The sequence below is a fragment of the Micrasema longulum genome, unplaced genomic scaffold, assembly GCF_059751315.1.
Source record: "Micrasema longulum isolate JH-2025_06_02 unplaced genomic scaffold, ASM5975131v1 h1tg001791l, whole genome shotgun sequence".
NCBI classification, from domain to species: domain Eukaryota; kingdom Metazoa; phylum Arthropoda; class Insecta; order Trichoptera; family Brachycentridae; genus Micrasema; species Micrasema longulum.
This window is the reverse complement of record NW_028278965.1, coordinates 48,595-69,651: the sequence shown is the minus strand read 5'-3', so window position 1 is coordinate 69,651 and position 21,057 is coordinate 48,595. Positions and strand designations below refer to the sequence as shown.

Below are 21,057 nucleotides of genomic sequence, written 5' to 3'. Positions count from 1 at the left end.
CGTGCCGTGAATTAATAGATAAATAAATTTGACGTTTAATCATCAGTCCCTTAAATCCTCTAATCAAAAAATCTCGTAATTAACCACTATCTAGGGGGTAGATAAGAATCAACACTTCTAAGTAGTCTAATAGTATGTGTTAAGATACTAGGGGATTCATAAATAGTCTATATTTCATCATTGCGTCTTATGCGTCAATCTTTTCCATCATTCACGGGACCACAAATTTGGCGAAAAACTTTCCCTTCAAATATGTTAAGTGCTTCAGCGTATTTTACCGACATCATCAGTATCAGCGCCTCACATCGGCAGACTAATACAATCCTAGTGAAAATTATTAAAAATCCTCAAAAATTTATTGTGAAATAAAGATTATAAATAATTTATTGTTGCGAGCTAATAGTGGCACAGAAATTGAAGCAACGTAGATGTCGCGCACATGTAGCGTGTTTTTCCGGAGTGCGGCTCCACGAATCAAGTGTTCAGTGATTCAGTCAGTTTTTCACTGATCTCTGCGCGGTGTGGACGTGAGACTGCCATCGAAGAATCGCGACTGTTTTCAACGAAAATTTTACATCTAATAAATAAGAAAATATGTTTATATTATAAACTGCAAGATGTGTTGATGCGTAAACAATGTAAACACTAGTTATGTGTAGTTTGGTGACAGAATAATGATACGCTTAAATTTAGTGTTTATTTCGTCGAAAAGATTTTAGCCGGTTTTTTAATTTCATAACGATAGATTAAAAAGATTAACTGCGGTATAAACATTCCTGAAAATTGACCGAATAATGTTTATGATGCTGTGTTTTACACGTTGGATATTAGTGAAATTTATTAGGTAAGTTATTGGTTTGATTACCTTTTGTTCGTTCAAATAATATTATTTAAAAAAATGTTTTGGGTATATTAAAATGTTTGTAGATAAGGTTAGATTTCACTTCGTAGGGAGTGAAAAGGAGCACTTAAATCAGCCAATAACAGGTCATAATGTAATGTAATGTATTTATTTAGATAGTTGGATAAATAAAATTTGAACACCTAGTTATACCTTAACTAATAAACAATTTATATACAAAAATAACATTATTATAAAATTCAGACGCTTTCCGATGACACTCTATCTACATTGATGTTTTTTTAACAAAAATCATCGCCATCTCACGAAACTCTACGATAGACCCAAAAGCTTTGTAAATGAATCGATTTCCATATTCCCTTCTGAAAAATGTTTTCCTTCTCTGTTGACCAAGTTTTGATCAACGTAAATAAAGTTACGAGCATTAGTAAATGTTTAAAAAATTGTTTTTGCTCTCCAGCAAAATGGCCGATTTAGACATACCACAATGTACTTCTAGGGGTGCGAATTCATAGGCAACTTCTGATTATACTGACTAGTGATAGACAGACTGACAGTGCGATATCTGCTATTATAAGCTCGCACTAATGTGCATTCGTGGTGAAGGTGTATACTGGGATTTGCATGTTGGCGTAATTGAGGATCGTGTTTTCAAAACACATGGCTATTTGTTTCTTTAAAAAAAAATTAAAGCCATAATCGAGACGCATCGATTACCAAAAAAAATAAGCCAGAACACTAAAAAAAAACATAAAAATATCAAATTGTTATCGTTTTTTTAAAACACGATTTTAAATCGTGTGTATTGATCCCTAATTTCAATCATTTACATTGGGTGGTAATTGCGGACAAAAATTAGAAACTACTCGTACCTATAAATTATAAATAAGTATGACAATAACAGTGTAAGTCACTCTCCAAACACAAGAGCTAGTCTCTTTTTTTGGAGAGTTACAGTCATAAAAATTACTAGATGCATAAAAGCAGATTTGTATTGTAATAAAAAAACATGTACCATTTAGGAAAGCATATTGATCAATAAAAATAAATTAAAGAAAATTTGCCTTCGGGCTAAGTTGTAAGGAGTAATTTTAAAAAATAAAGATTGTTCACGCGATTCTACGCGAATCACAAAAGCCCTATCCTGAAAAGTTACGTTTTAAACTAATGTAGAGATTCGTCAAGTCAAGGTTCTGACGAAGAGACTGGTACGTCTTCAAATCGGTACATAGAAAAATTGGAAGGTAAGTGGTTATACACACATTTTTCCTAACATTTAAAAATGTTTTATTTTCTTGAAAATTTATTGAATTTACATATAATTTTCATGTTTCTTTTATACATTTCCTTTTTATACTTATATTTATCTGCCAAGACTAAACCATGAAATTTTACGATGTGGGAATTTCTCGGGTTGGAATTTAAAATGGCTTAAAGTTTTATGTGAATATTTTATTTTTTGCTTTAAGAGGACATGCAACGCCAACAAATCCCACAGTAAGTAGTAAGTAGGACTTGAGAGGATAGGCGGTGTCTAAGAATTTTGATGTACAAGTAATTGAATCTTGTTTTTCTGTCACTTTCTCGCAAATGCCTTCCCGATACTGTGCAAAACAGACAACTGCACGTCAGACTTGCTTGACTGAAATCGACAAAATCTACGTTTTGCTGTCTTGTTTTCCGAACCCCAAAACTTAACCGATTTTTTTGAAAAAATAGTATCAGAATGAATTTTTGACGTTGGCGTCGGTACTTTTTTCATTTTTCAAAATTCTTTATCATATTTGTGTACCGTACGTCCAAATACGGAAAAAAAATAAAAAATTCCGGTGTTTTTTTTGGTTCCATTAAGAATCAATTGAAGCGGGTTGTGGTCCCGTGGATAGTGTTTCAGACTCACGGCTCGAAGGTCCGTGGTTCGAATCCCAACTTGACTCCCATTTTCTAAAAGTGAGTTATTTACAAATCGTTGAAAATGGCCCTCAAAATGAAATATTTGGGTAAATCATAAGAACGCGAATATTTATTTGAAAAAAAATTAACGTAAAAGCAAAACAAAAGACACGCCAAGATAAATCTTTATAGTGTGTAAAAAAATTCAGCAGTGCCATAATTCAGGGAGAAAATACGGGAATACGTTTGTATGGAGAAAAGTCAGACCGCGTTTCCTCGTATACACAACATAAAAATAACACATATTTTTTTTTTTTTTTTTAATTTATTTGGAAGTTCAACAAGAATACATACAATACATACATTTTTTAAGTGAGCATAACTAACGTTCTTTACATATATTCTCAATTATAGAACTTCAACATCTTTCATAAATTATATAAAATAAGAGTGTAAATTCAATTTAAGTAATGGTAAAGATTAAGTTTAGTGAAAGGTAAAAATAAAGAAAGATTTTTTTTTTTTTTTTACAGAAAAGAAAAGAGAAATTAAAAACATATAAGATATAATAAAAAAGACTAAAATTAATTTACATACACAAAACTAAGGATTAGGCATTTGATCTAAGATACATAGTAATGTTTTTTTTATAACCATTTGCTCTATCATGATAAATGTCAATGTTAACTTTTTTTTCCATTTTGTTATAGAGTCTTAACATACTTGCAAGAGGGTTAAAATGTGCCATATTGTTTGTAAAAATTGGAAGGTAAAATGTATTAGGTGATCTAAGGCGCCTACGGGGAACGTACAATGACACACTTTGAACACAAAACACTGAATCAACATTATTGTGAATTATATTATACAAGTACATCATATCTATAATTTGTCTCCTAGTTTCTAACTTTTCAATTTTAAAATACTCCAAGCGCTCTTCATAACATTGAAGTATTCTGCCCATGTTACACTTAAACGACAAAGAACGAAGAAATTTTTTTTGTACAGTTTCAATTATATTTTTATAAATCACATAATGAGGTGACCAAACAATACTTCCAAATTCCAACTTGCTACGTACAAGAGAATTATACAAACAAATTATTGATGCTGCATTTCTAAATGGCTTGGATATTCTGTGTATGAAGCCCAGCATTTGTAAAGATTTCTCTTTAACAATATTGAAATGATTGGTAAAAGTTAAACGTGAGTCAAATGTGATTCCAAGATCTCGGATTGTGCTTACTGAGTTGAGGTCAATATTATTAATGCTATAAGTAAAACAGTTTTGAGTTCTTTTTCTTGTAAACGTTATTTGATAGCATTTTTTAACATTAAGGTGCATATCATTCAGTTTACACCATTCACTTAAGGAATCAAGATCTTTTTGAAGCATTGCGTGATCATCTGTTGATTCAATTTTACGAAATATTTTCAAGTCATCAGCATAGAAAAGATAATTACACTCTAACAGGGAGCCAAGATCGTTTATAAAAATTAAAAATAATAATGGTCCAAGATTAGAGCCCTGCGGCACACCAGATGTTACAGTTAAAGGTGATGATTCAAATTTATTTATGCATACAATTTGGGTTCTGTTTTTCAAATAAGATATCATCCAATTTAGAAGATCGCCATGTATACCGATTGCTTCCAACTTTTGTATCAATATATGGTGGTTAACTTTATCAAAGGCCTTCTGGAAATCTGTATACACAGCATCCACCTGACATTTTTTATTAAATGATGAACAAATATAGTCACAATATTCCAGAAGGTTAGAATTAATAGATCTTTTAGGAAGAAAACCATGTTGTTTGGGACAAATTAATGGCTTAACATATTCCAGAACAACTTTATAGATTAACGATTCAAAAACTTTGGCAAAACATGAAAGAATACAAATAGGTCTGTAATTCGTGACAGACGATTTATCCCCAGATTTTATATTTATACATATACGCAGGTCTTAAAAAAGCATACCGATACAGTTGAAATATTTGGATTTGAGCGCTTTTGTAAATCCTGTTTTGCACTTCATCTTTGTAGTAAAATTTTATTTATTTTTATTTGGGAAAAAAACAACTGTTTTTACATATATTGTATAAAAAAAATAAGACTACATATGAATGAAAATTGTGAAAACAGTCAATAAAATTTTTCCACAGTTGTGTAAGATATCGATTGAGTACATTATCAGTATCAAAATAAAAGTAATTAACAATGGTTAGGCACTTAGAAACTTGCAAATAAAATAAAAAATACATGAACTTATTTACAGTTATAAAAATAAAGTTAATAGAAACAAGATAAATTTATATTTAAAGAATAAGAAAAGAAAAAAGTTATGTAAGAATAATGTAAAAGGTACAAAAATACAATAATGAACATACGAATACATACATAATTACTGACATCATAATACTAAACGGGTGTACTGTCTATGAGGAATTTTCTATATTTCATATAAGAGAGATGAAAAATGTCTGCGTGACCGGAGAGAACAGTATTGTAATAATGACATGCTCTAAAGAAAAGGTCGTTTTTCCTTGAGTTAGTCCTAGGATATTTTATTCCCATATATCTTATAGAATATTCAATACTCAGTTTTGAAATACTGGAACTCGAGTGAATGTTTGACTGTGTCATGCCGATAGCTTAAGTGCCTGTAAAAGTAAATTGCTAAACGTGTCTATCAATATATGGCAGAGTTGAATTATTAACGACACGACCAAAATATAATGTATTTACTTATCATGGCGAAGTTGTTGGATGTATTAAATTTTTACTTTACTTATAAGATCGTTAACTCAATATATTTTCAGTTTCGTTGCCAAAATACGGCGTTTATAGTAAAAAAAAGATCGTTTAATTTACTTGCAATACAAAAAAAAACTTTTGGTATAAAGTTGTTAAGTCTCACACAATGAGGAAGTTCAGTGTTTTTTTAATTTTTTTATTTGTAAAAATACTATTAAATTAGGCCATTTTTTATGTATTGTATTATCAGAGCTATTATTTGTTATGTTTTATATTTTTGAAATTATTTCGCGTGTGACGTCTCAAGTTATCTTCCCCTTCTTCACGATGAGTTCTGCTGATTCGTCAGTCGACTTCCGTTAGCCGGAAATCTATTACAACTCTCTTCATTGCTTAATTTGGAAGAACTAGTGACGTCATGATTAGTAGTTCGATTTAAAAAAAACATTTATATTTTTATACATTTTCAAGAAACTTCACCGTACAATTTAATGCTTAATCCTACCGCGCTTAAGAATACATTTTTAAAATTAAATTTCCCGTAGAGCTGAACTTCTTCATTTAGAAATGTGAAATTCAAATCAACTTTACTAGATACAAAAATACTGATACTGAAGATATATGAATACAAATATTAAATATTAAGAAATTAAAAATAAAAATTTGAAGCAAAAGTAAAAAATAGAATGTCATTTTTCAAGCCTTCAAAATGGAATGTCAAGTAGACGAATATGAGCAGTTTTGACGCCTCTTTCTGTTCACGTTCAATTGAGGAAATAACGCTGCTCATGATATTTGCGCAGCGTACGATAAAGATCCTATGAATTTATTAAAGACTGTTTTTTTTACTATCACTTTAATTAATTTATTAACGTCCAAAAGCCTTTTACATATAAAGAAGTTATAAACAATTTACAAATATAAAAATTCAATTTAAGATGAGAAAATATACATATATGTAAAAAACAAATTAAAATACTATAAACTCAATTACTATTAAAAAAATTAAGAATAATTGGTTCCTGAAGTTTGATAAAGTTATACCAAATACATAAATTTTTTGATCATCAGTGTGTTTCTTGAACAGAGAATGATGTGCGAATTTGACTTAGATATATTAATATATTAAAAATACTAAAAAGCCGAATTGGCCTATTAGGCACATTAAAAAAGATACAGTTGACTAAATCAGGAACATCAAACAGATTATTTACAACTTTATAAAATAAAACAGATCAGATTTTATTCTTCGATAACTTATTTTCCGTCAATGTATAAGAGAAGATTATAGTTTTTATTTTCTCGCGGTAAATGCATTAAAAAAACTATGGTGGATTTCTTCAATTTTGTTACGATGGTTAGCATAAAGAGGTGAAATAATAAAGGATAATACTTTTATTTATTCATTTACATACATAAGTTTATTGTACATTATTTGAGACATAAGTAGCAACTACACGGGGCTAAAAGTTCTGTGTTGAGATGGGACGAGCAATTAGTTGACACAGACACATGAGTATATCACCACAAATATCAGAAACATAATAATAATATAAAAAATATAATAATATATATATGGCACAACAGTAAACTCAAACATTCGGAAAACAATCAAGGAGTTTCCTACTCAAATCCCTCCCACAAAGGAAAATCCAGTCCTTAACTACTTTCTTGAAAATAATTTTTGTCCTTGAGAGCTGAATACGCTCTTCCAAAATATTGAACACTCTCGGTGCGTTAAATGAGAGATGAGAGATGCCTCTGAGCAAAAGTCGTACGGGTTTTGGGTATGACATAATTCATGCTCTGGGAAAACCTTGTACGGAAATTTTGCTGAGACCTCTCTCCATTGTTCGACCAGAAGTGTGTAAGTGCTTCTTTTAGGTACAGTTGTCTCATATCCAGCACCTTCATGCATTGGAACAACTGTTCTGACGAGTATGTTCGACATTATAGACTAATTAATTGTATTTTTTTTGTTGTGACCCCTTGTTCTCTTCATTTGGAAAAAAAACTGACAAAAAATATGTTAGCACTCACTAGGTAGTACAAGATAGAAGTATCTTAGATTTTCTGGGATTCGTATCCTTCTGTAGGTAATATGTAAGTTTGCGAATCCAACATTTTCCAGTATATTATTTTACTGTACTAGATTAAGTTGTTGAGATGTATCACAAATTGACGTTGATTTCGTGTTTCTAAATAATTATGAGATTTACATTACTGTCTAGACAGAAAATTATTCCAATAGTTTGCTTGCGAAATGAAATCATTGTGTTGTATTGAGCACCATTTGCGAAATTGTAAACAACTACTGTCATCTGAACTTTATTTACTTATTTTAATTTTAGTTCATAAATATTTTTGTGAGTTGGTGGGTCATTTCTTCCATCAAATCAATAAAATAAAACAAAATATATAACACCTTATTTATAAAATGTTTTGAGTGTGTCCAAATGTTTGTAGACAGACTGGATTTCCTCCCAAGGGAGTTATTTAGATCTAAGTTTAGTAGGTGCATTATTAGTTCAGCTGGATGAATCACACCCACGTGGTAAACGTTTCAGCTGTTTTAATTATGTAATGTGGATGTTTAAACACGGGCAGAATGGTGAATGTTAATGAATGTTGAACCAGCCAATAACAGGTCATAAACCCTTAAAATGCGTAGACTTCCATACTCCTTTCAAAAAATATTTGTCTCTGTATTGCAACAAATTTTGATATAATTTTTTTGTTTCAAAACGTCTGTCTGCGTCTGCGAAAAAAATAGATCAAAATAAATCCAACAAAATTCAAATGTCAATACACAATATGATATTAGTTTTCAATTGGAGAGAAAACAAAGAGAGAGGAAAAGAGGAGAGATTAAGGAAGAGAAAGGAGATGTTTCTTCAGGTGTGATTTAAACAGGGCTACGGAAGAAACATGTTTGATAGTGGATGGAGATGATTCCATAGTCGAGCCGCATTGGCACTATATGACTTTGGGAAGAAGACGGAATTGTGAGTGGGAATTAAGAGGGTGATTTGAGAATAGAAACGAAGAGGTAAACTGAGCTATGATCTGATAAGCGATGAATTATTTCACCGAGGTATACAGGACCGTTAGGACTATAAAGTACAGTAAATAGAAATGAGATGGTGTGATAGTGCCTCCACTGTGTATTTTTGAGCCATTATAGTTGCCTACGATTATCATAAAGGTGAGCACAATTCCTAAAACCAAATATATACCTCATCATCATCATGATTCCATGTCCGCTCCCTAGTTGGAGCTACAAAGTGTCTACAAAGATCCTCTAGGCATCTTTGTCGGCTGCCAGCTCCTGTGACATGAACTTCTGACGAACAGTTAGCAGTGGACATCTAGGACGTCGAGAACCTGAAGCTTTGTAAAGTAGGCAAGCGTGGTTAAGGCTCTCAAAAGGCATCCGCAGTACATGACCATGCCAACCGTATCGCCCCCGCTTGATGACCGTCGTCACCGGAGTTTGCTGCAACCTTATTTGTACTACTTCGTTCCTTACCAAAGTCAATCCACCGAACCTCCAAAGTTCTTCTGAGACACCAATGCTCGAAACTCAGTATTTTGCTGTTTTTGGCCCCAGTGAGATGCCACGATTCGCATCCATAGAGGAGCATAGGTGTTATGCAGGCGTTTTATAGGCCGTATTTGGATTTTACGGAGTAAATATCCAATCGCCAAACAGCCTTCATGCTGTTGAATATGGCACCTGCTACTCCTAGCTGAATTCCCAGTTCTATTTGAATGCCATTTTCTGTAACATATACTCCCAGGTATTTGAAATATTTTGTCAGAGTCAGCGGATTTTGGGAATCAAGGTACAAAGTATTACAGCGTACATGGGTTTTCGCAATCATGATTTTTAAACCCATGCACGCGGAGGACCTATTTAAGCTATCTACAGTGTCCTGAAGACCCCTAACCGAATTGTCAATTATGACCGAATCATCGGCATACTCTAGGTCGCAGAGGTTTTAGGAGGAGAGAAATAAATACTGAATGCGTGTATTCTGAAGTCGTTCGAGTTTGTTAGCCTTTCTCTTACGGTCCTAAAAACTCCCGCGCGTTACGGTGCCGTGTAGTCACTACACATTAAATAAATATGAGATTTAAAAAGAGAAAAATGTAATATGTTTAAGGGATGGCTTTAATTAACCATAATGGGTGAAGGGCGTACATTTTATACTATTTTCTTCAAACGCAACAATGCGAAACATTGATATACTGTGAGTATACTTTTGATGATTTTTGTAATTACCACCGATTTCCGATAAAATGTTTTTTTGTGCCTAATAAGTACTTATTATTTAATAACAAATTATTTCAGTCGATACGTAAATGTGTAATGGAGGAATAGTGAAAATCTAAACCCAATATTTAGTATATTTATAAATATATTATAGTTATTAGACGCAATGTGTACTAGCTACACATCACCGGGGAGGAAGGGTTAAGTAGTTTACAGCTAAAATCAATTATTGAAACACCAGCGGAATCTAGAATAGGTAATAATAACACTGCTTAGTCAAGTAAGCGCTTGATGTAATGAGTAATTTTTGTAGCCTTCTAAGTGAGTGTAGTATGAAAATTAACATAAGCTCGCCGGCATAGATGCAGTTGTGTAGTCCTAAATAAATAAGTACCGGAGCGCACCGCCCCCACTTTATAGTGGTTGGGAAGTGGGGGGGGGGGGGACACATGTTTAGACTTTTGCCAGTTATCGGCAATAAATACGTTTGTTGTTATTTCGAATTGTTTGAAGATACTTAAGTAGATATCTTTTGAAAAATAATAGAGCGCCGCTCCGCTCAGATAAAAAGTGCCGGAGCGCCGCTCCGGTGCGCTCCGGCCCGACTACACCACTGCATAGATGTTCATCTATCTGAACGTAGTTATACAGAAAGCAGCCGGCCATAGAAAAGTGAAACTGAGAAAATAGCACATTTGTGAAAATAGTCAATAATCAAATCTACATGTTTTTGACTTTGACAAATGATAAACAATGAATACATATATTTTTAAAATTTAATTACGTATTTACCAGTTTTAATATTTTTTAAGTACCGTAAGATTTTTCTAGTGCTGTGGGTGTTTTCTGCAAATTGAGAAGTGCCGTTTTTGTCATCGGCATTATTTTCAAAAGATGATTATTACAGTTTTTTGTATGAAAGCGGCCTGGCTGTTCTTGGCAAAACTTGATTGCAAAACTAAATTGACTTTACTGCACCCGATAACACCAATATCTTATTTTTTCAAAATTGTGGACTGGCTGCTTTCTGTATAACTACGTTCATTTGTACTCGTGGATTTTTCACACATTTCCTGTATTGTCTCCTATCCTTGATATTAAGAAAATATTCGTCTAACCTACAAAGCATCGATCTTATACAGAAAGATTAATTATTGAAATTGAAAATTTGTCCAAGAACCGTAAAACATTGTAATAGAAAACGCCCTTCATCTGAATATTTCGATTGACCTTATAGGGAAGCTAACCACTATGGCTATGCCGGAAGTGTACCTTGAAAATGTTTTAAATTAAATTAACATGATTAAATAACTCGTGTAAGAGTGTTTTAATATCGTAAAGTATTAGGAAGAAATATTTAGGAATCCTAGGGTTCCTATCTTGTAAAGGAAATTCAATTAAACTAAGTAGGTCCGGGCCTCGATCACAAAAAGCCGTCAAGGGATTAATCGATATCATCATTCCATGTCTGCACCTGATGATGCATAGGGCACTCCATTGGTACACCAATCGCAGCGAATCTTGATAGTTTTTTGTTACGTGAAGGTAAAATGATCAGATAAAGCATCAGGTACCAGTCCAGGGATTATGACATATTCGAGTGTGAAAACACCTTTTAAATAAATATTTCGTATCGTATTGTATGTTTGTTTTGAATCAACGTTCGCGTATTGTCAAACCTTATTTTATTGTTGACATTATATCGTATTTACTGCATTTTGTGGTTATCTACCGTACTTATATTGTATGGGACTCGTCGCACATTATTCATTCAGTGTGTATCAGTTCAATTTTAAAATAAAATCCTTTTTTTTCAAAATACGCTTTTGAAATTAAACATACTTATATATAAATACAATTTATAACATTTCTTGATTTAAAATTTAACAAAAAGGTTTCAAACTTTTTAGCAAGCTCTTTCTTGTACCATTTTTAATATAATAACAAGTTTTTAACAATTAAATTTTTATACTTACGCACCTACACACACGCACCCTCTCCTCCATTCGTTCCCACACGCACCTGTACCCTCTCCCTCATTCATTCACGCATACACATATTCACATACACATGAATACAAACGTCACACACATACAATTACGTAAATTATTTTCTTATATATTATGTGTCCTTAGATTTACAGTGGATTTTTTAAATTGGCTCTAGTATTGTTAATATTTTTCTACTTATTTTGTTTATGTAATAGCTATTAAAATCCCAAATAAAATAAATAAGTATTTGAACATCTGCATTCCTTCAATTCTTCAATATGGGCAGAATGGTGAATATTACACAGTGTTTAAAGTGGCTACTTAAACCAGCCAATGACAGATCATAAGCCTTGTAGATGCCTAGACTTCTATATAACCTTCTCTAAAATGTTTTTCATCTCTGTTGTAAAATGTTAATATTAACAGCTCCCCAAGGAGTTGAATCCAGTCCTTGTCTACAAAAACTTGGGACAAACTCAAAATATAGTTGATGATCTCACCCACACAAATAAAGGTTTCAGCTCTTTAAATTCACAAACATCAACGAAGAAAGAATTGAAGGAATATAGATGTTCAAATATGGGCAGAATGGTAAATGTTACACTGTCTGTAGAGTGGCCACTTAAATCAGCCAATGACAGGTCATAAGTCCTGTAGATGCCTGGGCTTCTATATTACTTTCTTTAAAATGTTCTTCATCTCTGTTGTTATATGTAAGTATCATGTAACAATAATTCATTAAAACTTTATATAAACATTCCTGAGCCTACATTACAGTGGAAAGTTAACATTTTTCATTAATTTTATCTACAAATTAAAACAATTTTTTGTATGAAAAATAATATATGCATACAATATTTTTTCTGAAAATGTTTAGTTACAGGTTACTGACGGCGATACTGTAACTTTTTGTACAAATACAGACTTTTTTAGTTGAATATATCGATTAATCACTTATCGTCTCTTTATAATGCAGGCCCGTACTACAATGAGAAGTTAAAAATAGTTATCTTCAATTGAGACTCGTCTCGAAGATGTCGCAAAAGCGATGATATCGGTCACTGGCTATTACTAATTTTGTGGATTTAAGCAATGATTTATTATAAAGTCTTTTATTTCTACCCCTTAATAAACGTACGAAAATAATACTAAGATTGATGCTGCGATGTCCTCCCACTTTCCCATCTGAGACATTGTTACAATTCATTAAGGTACTGGACATAAGACAATTTTTTTAAAGAGTCATTGACCATTTCTGGTCATGTGTCATCATTTCTGGTGGCTACAAGAGTAGATCCCAGCAGAATTCTCGTACGAGGTTTTCCTGTAATTTAAATTATTTAATACAAAAAACGTACGACGTTTGCTCAGAGGAATTTCTCATTTGTGGCCTTAAGAGTATTCAATGTCCTGGATGAACATATTAAGTTCTCCAAAACGAAAGCCCTTTTTATAAGAGTGTACAAGTATGGATTTTGTCTAAGGGAAGAGACCATTGCAGGAGACTACTGCGAGATATTACATTGTCCGGATGCCCTTTGAAATAAATGTATGTTTATGTAACAATATTTAATTTTAATTTTTGCTATTATTGAATTATGTACGTGCTTCCTCTTTCCATAATTATTTTTTTTTTTAAACGAAAAAATAAATATTTGCGTTCTTATGATTTACCCAAATATTTCATTTTTGAGGGCCATTTTCAACGAGTTGTAAATAACTCAATAATAGAAAATGGGAATCGAGTTGGGGTAGAGTGGGATTCGAACCTCAAACCTTTGGTCCGTGAGTCCGAGACACTAGCCACAGGACCACAACCGGATTTTATGTTGTACCCCAACTCAACACAGGGCCCTTGGCCTCATAGAGTTTGTAATATGTATGTATTTGTATAAATAAATAAAAAATAACGTACAATGAACTTATTTCCTTCTTTTAAAAAACACGCACTATCCTAGATTCAAACTAAAGAAATGAACTCTTTTTTTCGTTGATATATTGTGTTGCCTTTTAATAATAAAGAATATTTTTGTGTTTTTTTTCATATTTTTTAATTTTCCTTTTAATTACTATAAAAAAAAAACATATAATCTTTTACAGAATATTTAATTTTCTCTTTCTTATGTTACACAAAAATATTATAACTGTCCATTATTTATTATAGGAGAAAAAATTCATTAACATTTTCTTGTATATCCACGAACAGGCCATGCCTTTGTGGGATTTTACGTTTACTATTTTTACTTTATGTACTTATATGTATTTCATTGCTATAAAATTATGTTTTATTTTTTGAATTATCTGTTTTACCTTTTATGTATATTGTAAAAAAAAAAAAACTAATACCAATAATTTTTACCAACGAACATGAATGTTAATATTATGTTTATATTTTCGTGAGATTTTTTTTGAAATACTGTTGATATTAATTGGACTCCTTCGTTTCATGACTTCGTTTCGTTAGTTCGTTCGTATCCCTTACAACTTCCCCCCTTTTATAAGATTTGAGCGTGCACAGGTGTAACGCGCTACAAAAAATATTATTCCTTCTCGGGAAAACGTATTTTTACAAATTACAGTATCAAAAATATAAAAGTATTCAAAGCCAAATGAAAGAATCATATGACACCTACTCCACCCTTACAACATTTATGCTCTATTCATCGATTTTTGTGATGAATTTTTTTTTTGTTTTCTTTTAATTAAAAATATCACATTAAAAATCATAAATATAATTTAAAAAATAATCTCCCTTTCTAAAGAAGAGTATTTGAGCATATATATCAAAACATAAAACGTATTTCGCTCTTATTTCGGTAACATGCGATTAACGACCTTACCTCCCTTAGTCCTAGATTCACCAATTCCTTCTTTCTTGAAAGCGTTTCGATTTATTTATTTTATTTGTGTAAGAAAAGTATCTGATTTATACACTGTTGTGAAGTTATAAACATGTTTTATTTTCTTGGTTTGTTTGTTGTTGAAAACTATAATTAGCGTATAATTTTGGTTTATTTGTAAATATTGTATTTTTGTTATGATGGCTGTTGTTCTCTTTTAATAAATAAAATAAAAAATATTTTTTAAAAATAATTTTAAAATGCGCGCTTTAAAAAAAAGATAATATTATTTAAGTTCCGAATGAGGAAGTTCAGTGCTTTAAAAAAAATAAAAATTTATTAGACTATTAAACTATTCCAATTGTTTTTGTATCATGTTATTTACAGATTTAAAAAAAAAAGTTTTTTAAAAAATTACTCCGCGCGTGACGTCTCAAGGTCTCTTCCCCTTCTTCTCGATGAGTTCTGCTGATTGGTCAGTTGACTTACCGTAAACCGGATATTTATGATACCTCTTTTATCATTGGTTAAGCGTAAGACTGATCACCTTACCTTCATGTAACAAACATGTTAAAGATACGCTGTTATGCAGCATTAGGTGCGGAAAGGGAATGATGATGATGATGAATTCGGAAGAACTAGTGAGGTTGTTTAAAGTAGTTCGTTTTTATCACAAGAAACTTCGACGTAGAAACTGTCTGAACGTTTTGTTAATTATCTCTGTATATCAAGTCTTTTTTGTTTATTCTCACGTGTAAAAATATTTTTAAAAAGTTTATTCAGTGTTTTTGGCACGGGCAACCCCGAGGTAACATTATTTTTATGTTAAATCTTTGTTTATAATGGAAAAAATTAATTACTAAAAAAATGCTCTAATTTTTACCGCGCGCAAGAATACATCTTTTAAATTTGATTTCCCGTAGGGCTGAAATTCCTTATTAAGTTTTTGTAACTCCTGGGAATGTAATTCATTTGTATTATATCATTTATAAATAAAAATAAATACGAAAAAACACCATGCGCTTGTATTAACTACTCTAAAACCCACTCAATATTATAATAGTCTGACGTTCGAAAAGCGAATTAATTAAAATAATATATTATTTCGTTTGTTTGTGTAATTTCAAATTGATCCTATCATTGCTGTTCCTTCGAATAATAATATGGTGCAAAACTAATACGAGCTGTTTCCAAGAAAATACGAATGTTAATACTACTTAAGACGGTATAGCACATCTCTAAACTTCTCCCAATTAGACAATAAAGGACGCTTTAATCCAAGAATTGAGTGCTGCTTAAGGCATCAATTAACATGGAGATTTTGTGATTTGGCTGAATAGACAAGGCAGAACTTTATGATAACATTGGAATTCCGTCAGTGGGATCGTAATTAATTTGTAAATAAACAATATAATATATTAATATAAACAGCTCTAGGGAGTTGAATCCACTCCTCGTCTACAAAAATTTGGACAAACTCAAGATATTGACAATATTTTAGGTTTGTCCAAATATTTGTAGACAAAATTTGGAATTTATGCCATTTATGAATATAAAATAGGGTACAAGTATTTTTAAGAAAAATATTAGGGAAGATATTTGGTGCTGTCAACTAACACGGAGTGTGGAGGAGACGGTTTAATCACAAATTAAAGGCACTGTATGGCGAATCCAACATTGCACAATTCATCAAAATAAGAAGATTACAATGGTTGGGCCATGTGCACAGAATGGATGATAACCGTACCTCCAAAAAATATTCTTTACCACTTCTGAAGGCAGACGAAGCAGAGGCAGGCCAAAATTAAGATGTCTGGATAATGTAGAAAGTGACATTAGAGCAATTGGCCTGACGAACTGGAAAAGAGCCGCAGAATGCAGGAACGAATGGAGACAAATTCTGGAGGAGGCCAGGGCCCACAATGGGCTAAAACGCCACTGTGATGAGAATGGTGAAAGATACACAGTGTGTAAAGTGGCCTTTTAAACCAGCCAATGACATTTCATAAGCCCTGTAAATGCCTGGGTATCTATTTTTCCTTTTGTAAATTGTTTGCCATCTACGTTATAATATTTTCATTTGTAAACGTACGATGTAAATTGTTCAGTCAAAAACATTTTTAAACTTTTTCTTCTTCAACTTTTAAGTATTTTTTTTATCTGTCAGCATTTTTTTGTGTTTATCCTAATTTTTGAAGACAAGGACTGGATTCAACTCCCTAGAGAGGTGTAAATATATATCAAGAGATATGAAGAACATATTAGAGAAGGGAATTTAGAAGTCTAAGCATCTACATGGGTTATTATAGTTTTAAAAAAATTTTCTTGAAACTTAGGTAAATTAGTTACACTTACCCTGATTTACCGAATATTTACCAGTGCACCCCTATTAGAAAAGAGTTTCAGTTTTGTGCCGCTAGGTGTGGTTTGATATTTCAAATAATTAATACTCATATTTAAATATTACTTCTTGAAAGATTTGTTAATCACTTATAAAGAAATACTTCCCAATAAAAAAAATCACCAATATTTTTGCAATGTTTAACCCAACGGCTTTTACACGTTTTCTCAACACAAACAGGCATTTTGATTTTGATTCTAAACGTCAAGCTCACGTCACACCCGGCCGGCCGTTAAAATAACGATTCAATACGCGTTGGGCAGCAACGAGCGTTTAGGCATCAGTTAAGTGTCATCATTTCTGAGGGCTCAGGGCACGATGGTTATGGCGGTAAAAACCCCCGATAAAATAAAATTATTATTTATTATTTGTTAGCAACTAAAAATTATTTATCTTTTTCATATATAATGCTTACAGATTGATCAACTGACCTTAATGAGAAGTACAAACAATGTCTACAATATGACTGATCATTAACATAAAAAAATCTTCAATTGAAAATGAAGAACAGATGAAATATCTTCTATTTTTAAACACAAAAATAAATAAATATGTGTATTTAAATCAAATTATGTGAAAAAACATTTCTTAAAAAAAATGTGTCCCACCAAAAACTCTTTGTACTTAGTGGGTAACAAATTGTAATATGTATTTAAAAGATGTAAATTTTTTAAATTCTCACTTTAAATTTTAAACTCACGGATCAAAGGTTTGTGGTTTGAATCCCACCCTACCCCAATTTGATTACCATTTTCTAATAGTGAGTTATTTACAACTCGTTGAAAATGCCCCTTAAAATAGAATATTTGGGTTAATCATGAGAACGCAAATATTTATAAAAAATAAAAAAAACTGCATAAAAGCAAATAATGTCAAGATTTAAATCTTTAAATTACATGTAATACAGAAAAATTATTACTCCATGATTAAAACGTTTTCGCAAGGTAATTTCCTTTTTTTAATTCCCGCCTTAAAATATCGAAAGAAAACTACTCTCCTCCCGTATGCCGTCATTATAAGTTAGGAAAATAATAGTGATAAACAGGGAAAAATATTTTTATGTTGAAGAATAATATGCCGAACTGAGAAAATAATATAATTTTGTTTTATGGTTCTTGACGGGGCTGAGAGCTAACTTTATGCGTATCAAAGTCATAAGTTTCTAGTAATCCAAAAGTATTGAAGAAGAAAATTCCAGTGAGATTAAAAAAAAATAGTAGTACCTTAATAACCCTTACACTTGAAATTCTTTTAAATATATACATTTAAAAAAACTTTTTTTTGTTTTCTATACATGTTTTAGACACATGATTCACATACATAAGAGTATAATATGTAAGTTGGGACCAAGGTTCGTATTACGAAGGAAAATTAACAGACTTGTCGTTTTAATCTGGTTGTGGTCCAGTGGCTAGTGTTTCGGACTCACAAATCAGAGCTCCGAGGCTCGAACCCCACTCTGCAGCAACTTGACTCTCATTTTCTAATGGTGAGTTATTTAGAGCTCGTTGGAAATGGCCCCATAGTTGAAATATTTGGGTAAACCATAATAACGCATTTTTAAATATTTTTTTTAATATTCAATTGTCTATAAAGTAAAACCAAATTATTTAATGAAAATGTAAATATTTTTATAAAAATTTAAAGTATCAAGTTATTCATATTCAAGTAAGTAGTAAAACGTATATGACCTACGAAGCGATACACAGTAGTCTATCGAAGCGGCTGGGTAGAGGAGCGGTAGGGGTTAGTGTATGTGATGCTAGTCTGAGACATAAAGGATTGTCTCCATTTTCAAAAACAAACAAGCCTTCAAACCATTTTACTTTAGATTACATTTTGTTTTTTTTTTTTATAGTTAAATGAGTTTTCGAAAAAAAATGTTAGGATTTTTTAAAAAGTTTACCATGAGGAATGGCCATCTGAAGCTCTGCAGTCTGGACCTGAAACACGTATATAAATATATATTGTTGATTTTTTTACCAAACGTTGAATTTTCAGGGGCAGGCGTTGGCGTTAATGTCAGTATACATTTACAAACTAATGGAAAAGAGAAACGAAAAATGTAACCGCTTTTCCAAGGGAATTTTTTTTCTAATTTTCTACCCCGTTACCCACCGCGTGTTCAATGGGTAATGCAATTAGCTTGCGGCCAAATTGTACTTAATCCTAATGTATGGAACTTACTGCCGCATTCACAGGCTTTTGGAAGTACGATATACGTGGTTTGTTCAAACCGTAAAGTAAACCAGATACATTTTTTAGCATAAAAATATATACACGCCTTTGAGAAAATTCGCTTAGATTAGATGACATCGTCAACGAGATAATATTATATTCTAGAGTAATAATTCTCCAGAGAAGCCCTTAAGCTCTATTGCGTGGAACAAACACGTTCCAATTTTTGGTTTGGGTTTAGTTTGGTTTTTAGTTTAACAACAAACGTGTAATGGACGGTTTCGGTTTGCGCTCGCTATTCTCAACGCAAGTACTTACGGCTCGTTGTATTGCTGTAATCTGTAGCTAAGTTCGTGATCAACAACCATTGGATGGGTTTTTTCCGTATGGGCGGCTCTATAAAGTTATGATTCTAAGATTATATTTAATATTTTACGCATTTACGATCTGATGTTAAGAAAATACGTACATGCACGTATTGATTTAGTTTAAAACAGTAAGTGAATCAAGAATATTTATCTGAAATCGGTTGCAATTTTATTTTTAATTTTCAACCTTAATCAAAGTTAATATGTGTAAATTATTATGTAAATTGATTTTTTCAAAAAATATAAACATAATTAATTACAAGGCTCCTAAGTTATTCGTTGTTTATAAAAAAACTGCTTGAGGATATTTATTTTTGAGGTATTAAATAAAAATTCAAATTATATAGATTTTGGACAACTTTATATAAATTAACTGATGGAAGTGGAAGTTTCAACATATGCAGAATCGTGAATGTTACACAACGGTCACTTAAAACAGCCGATGACAGGTCATTAGCCCTCCACAATGTTATTTGAATTTATAACTGTTTTTCAAATGTATTATTTTTAATTTATAGTCTTATATTAAAATTTGAATTGAATATCGTTTTAAATACTAATAGTTATAAAAATGGGAAAACTATCAGAATAATTAAAAAGGTTGCTTAATACTATTTATGAATAAATTTATGTTTTGCCACCTTTCAAAGGATGATTATTATAAACGTTAACATGTAATTCATTTTAATTTCCCAATCCGCACCAGTGAATTGATAGTACGATTGCAGCGAATATTTATAATTTGATACGTAAAGGCAAGGTGATCCGTCTCATTCTTCAGATTCTGTCCAGGGACCATAAAATTAATGATAAAAGCAATAGAATATTATTTTTTTTAAAGCACGTATACGGTCATCAATTACCATTCCTATTCCGCACCTGATGGTGCATAGGGCACTGTATGTGCAACGTATTTTAATCACTTTTGTAACATGAAGGTAAGATCAGTCTTACTTTTCAGGTGTCTGTCCAGGAACTATACAATATAATTGCTTTAAACAGTTTTAAAAACAAAACAAAAATTATGTCAACCATGTCGGGAACTAAACCCGAAACCTCTTGTATGGTGGGCAAACGCGTTGATCATTAGGTCAGTAGGCGGACAACCAACCAGACCACATAAAATCAAATAAATTAAAAGGTTATAAATAAACGTGTAAAATAAACCTGTCTTAAAAAATGTGTTCCACCGAAAAGTTTTTAGACTGAGTGGACAATTAATCAAAATAACATCGGCGATACTGTTATACCGCGTAACATGATTTTTTAATGAAAATATTTTACTGAAATAAATTCTTTATAGGGAAGAAGAGCCGTTAGTTTACAATTATTGCTATTTTTACCCTAAACAATTATAGTTTTTCTGATACTCCAGAGGTATTTTTGGTTGATTGAAATCGTAATTAATGTATTAACAAAACGCTTTTGAGGATCCTCTGTCAAATATTCAATTGATGGTTACGCGGTATTGCAGTATCGCCGACGATA

At 31.7% G+C, this 21,057-nt stretch overlaps 1 long non-coding RNA gene across 1 annotated transcript in view; it reads left to right on the top strand.

Moving 5' to 3' along the window:
• The first annotated feature begins 496 nt into the window (after positions 1–496).
• The window catches only part of LOC148273977 (uncharacterized), a 50,628-nt gene continuing 30,067 nt past the window's right edge, over positions 497–21,057 (top strand). The window contains exon 1 of the long non-coding RNA XR_015824413.1: positions 497–844. This is a non-coding gene — a long non-coding RNA (uncharacterized LOC148273977). The remainder of the gene's footprint in view (positions 845–21,057) is intronic.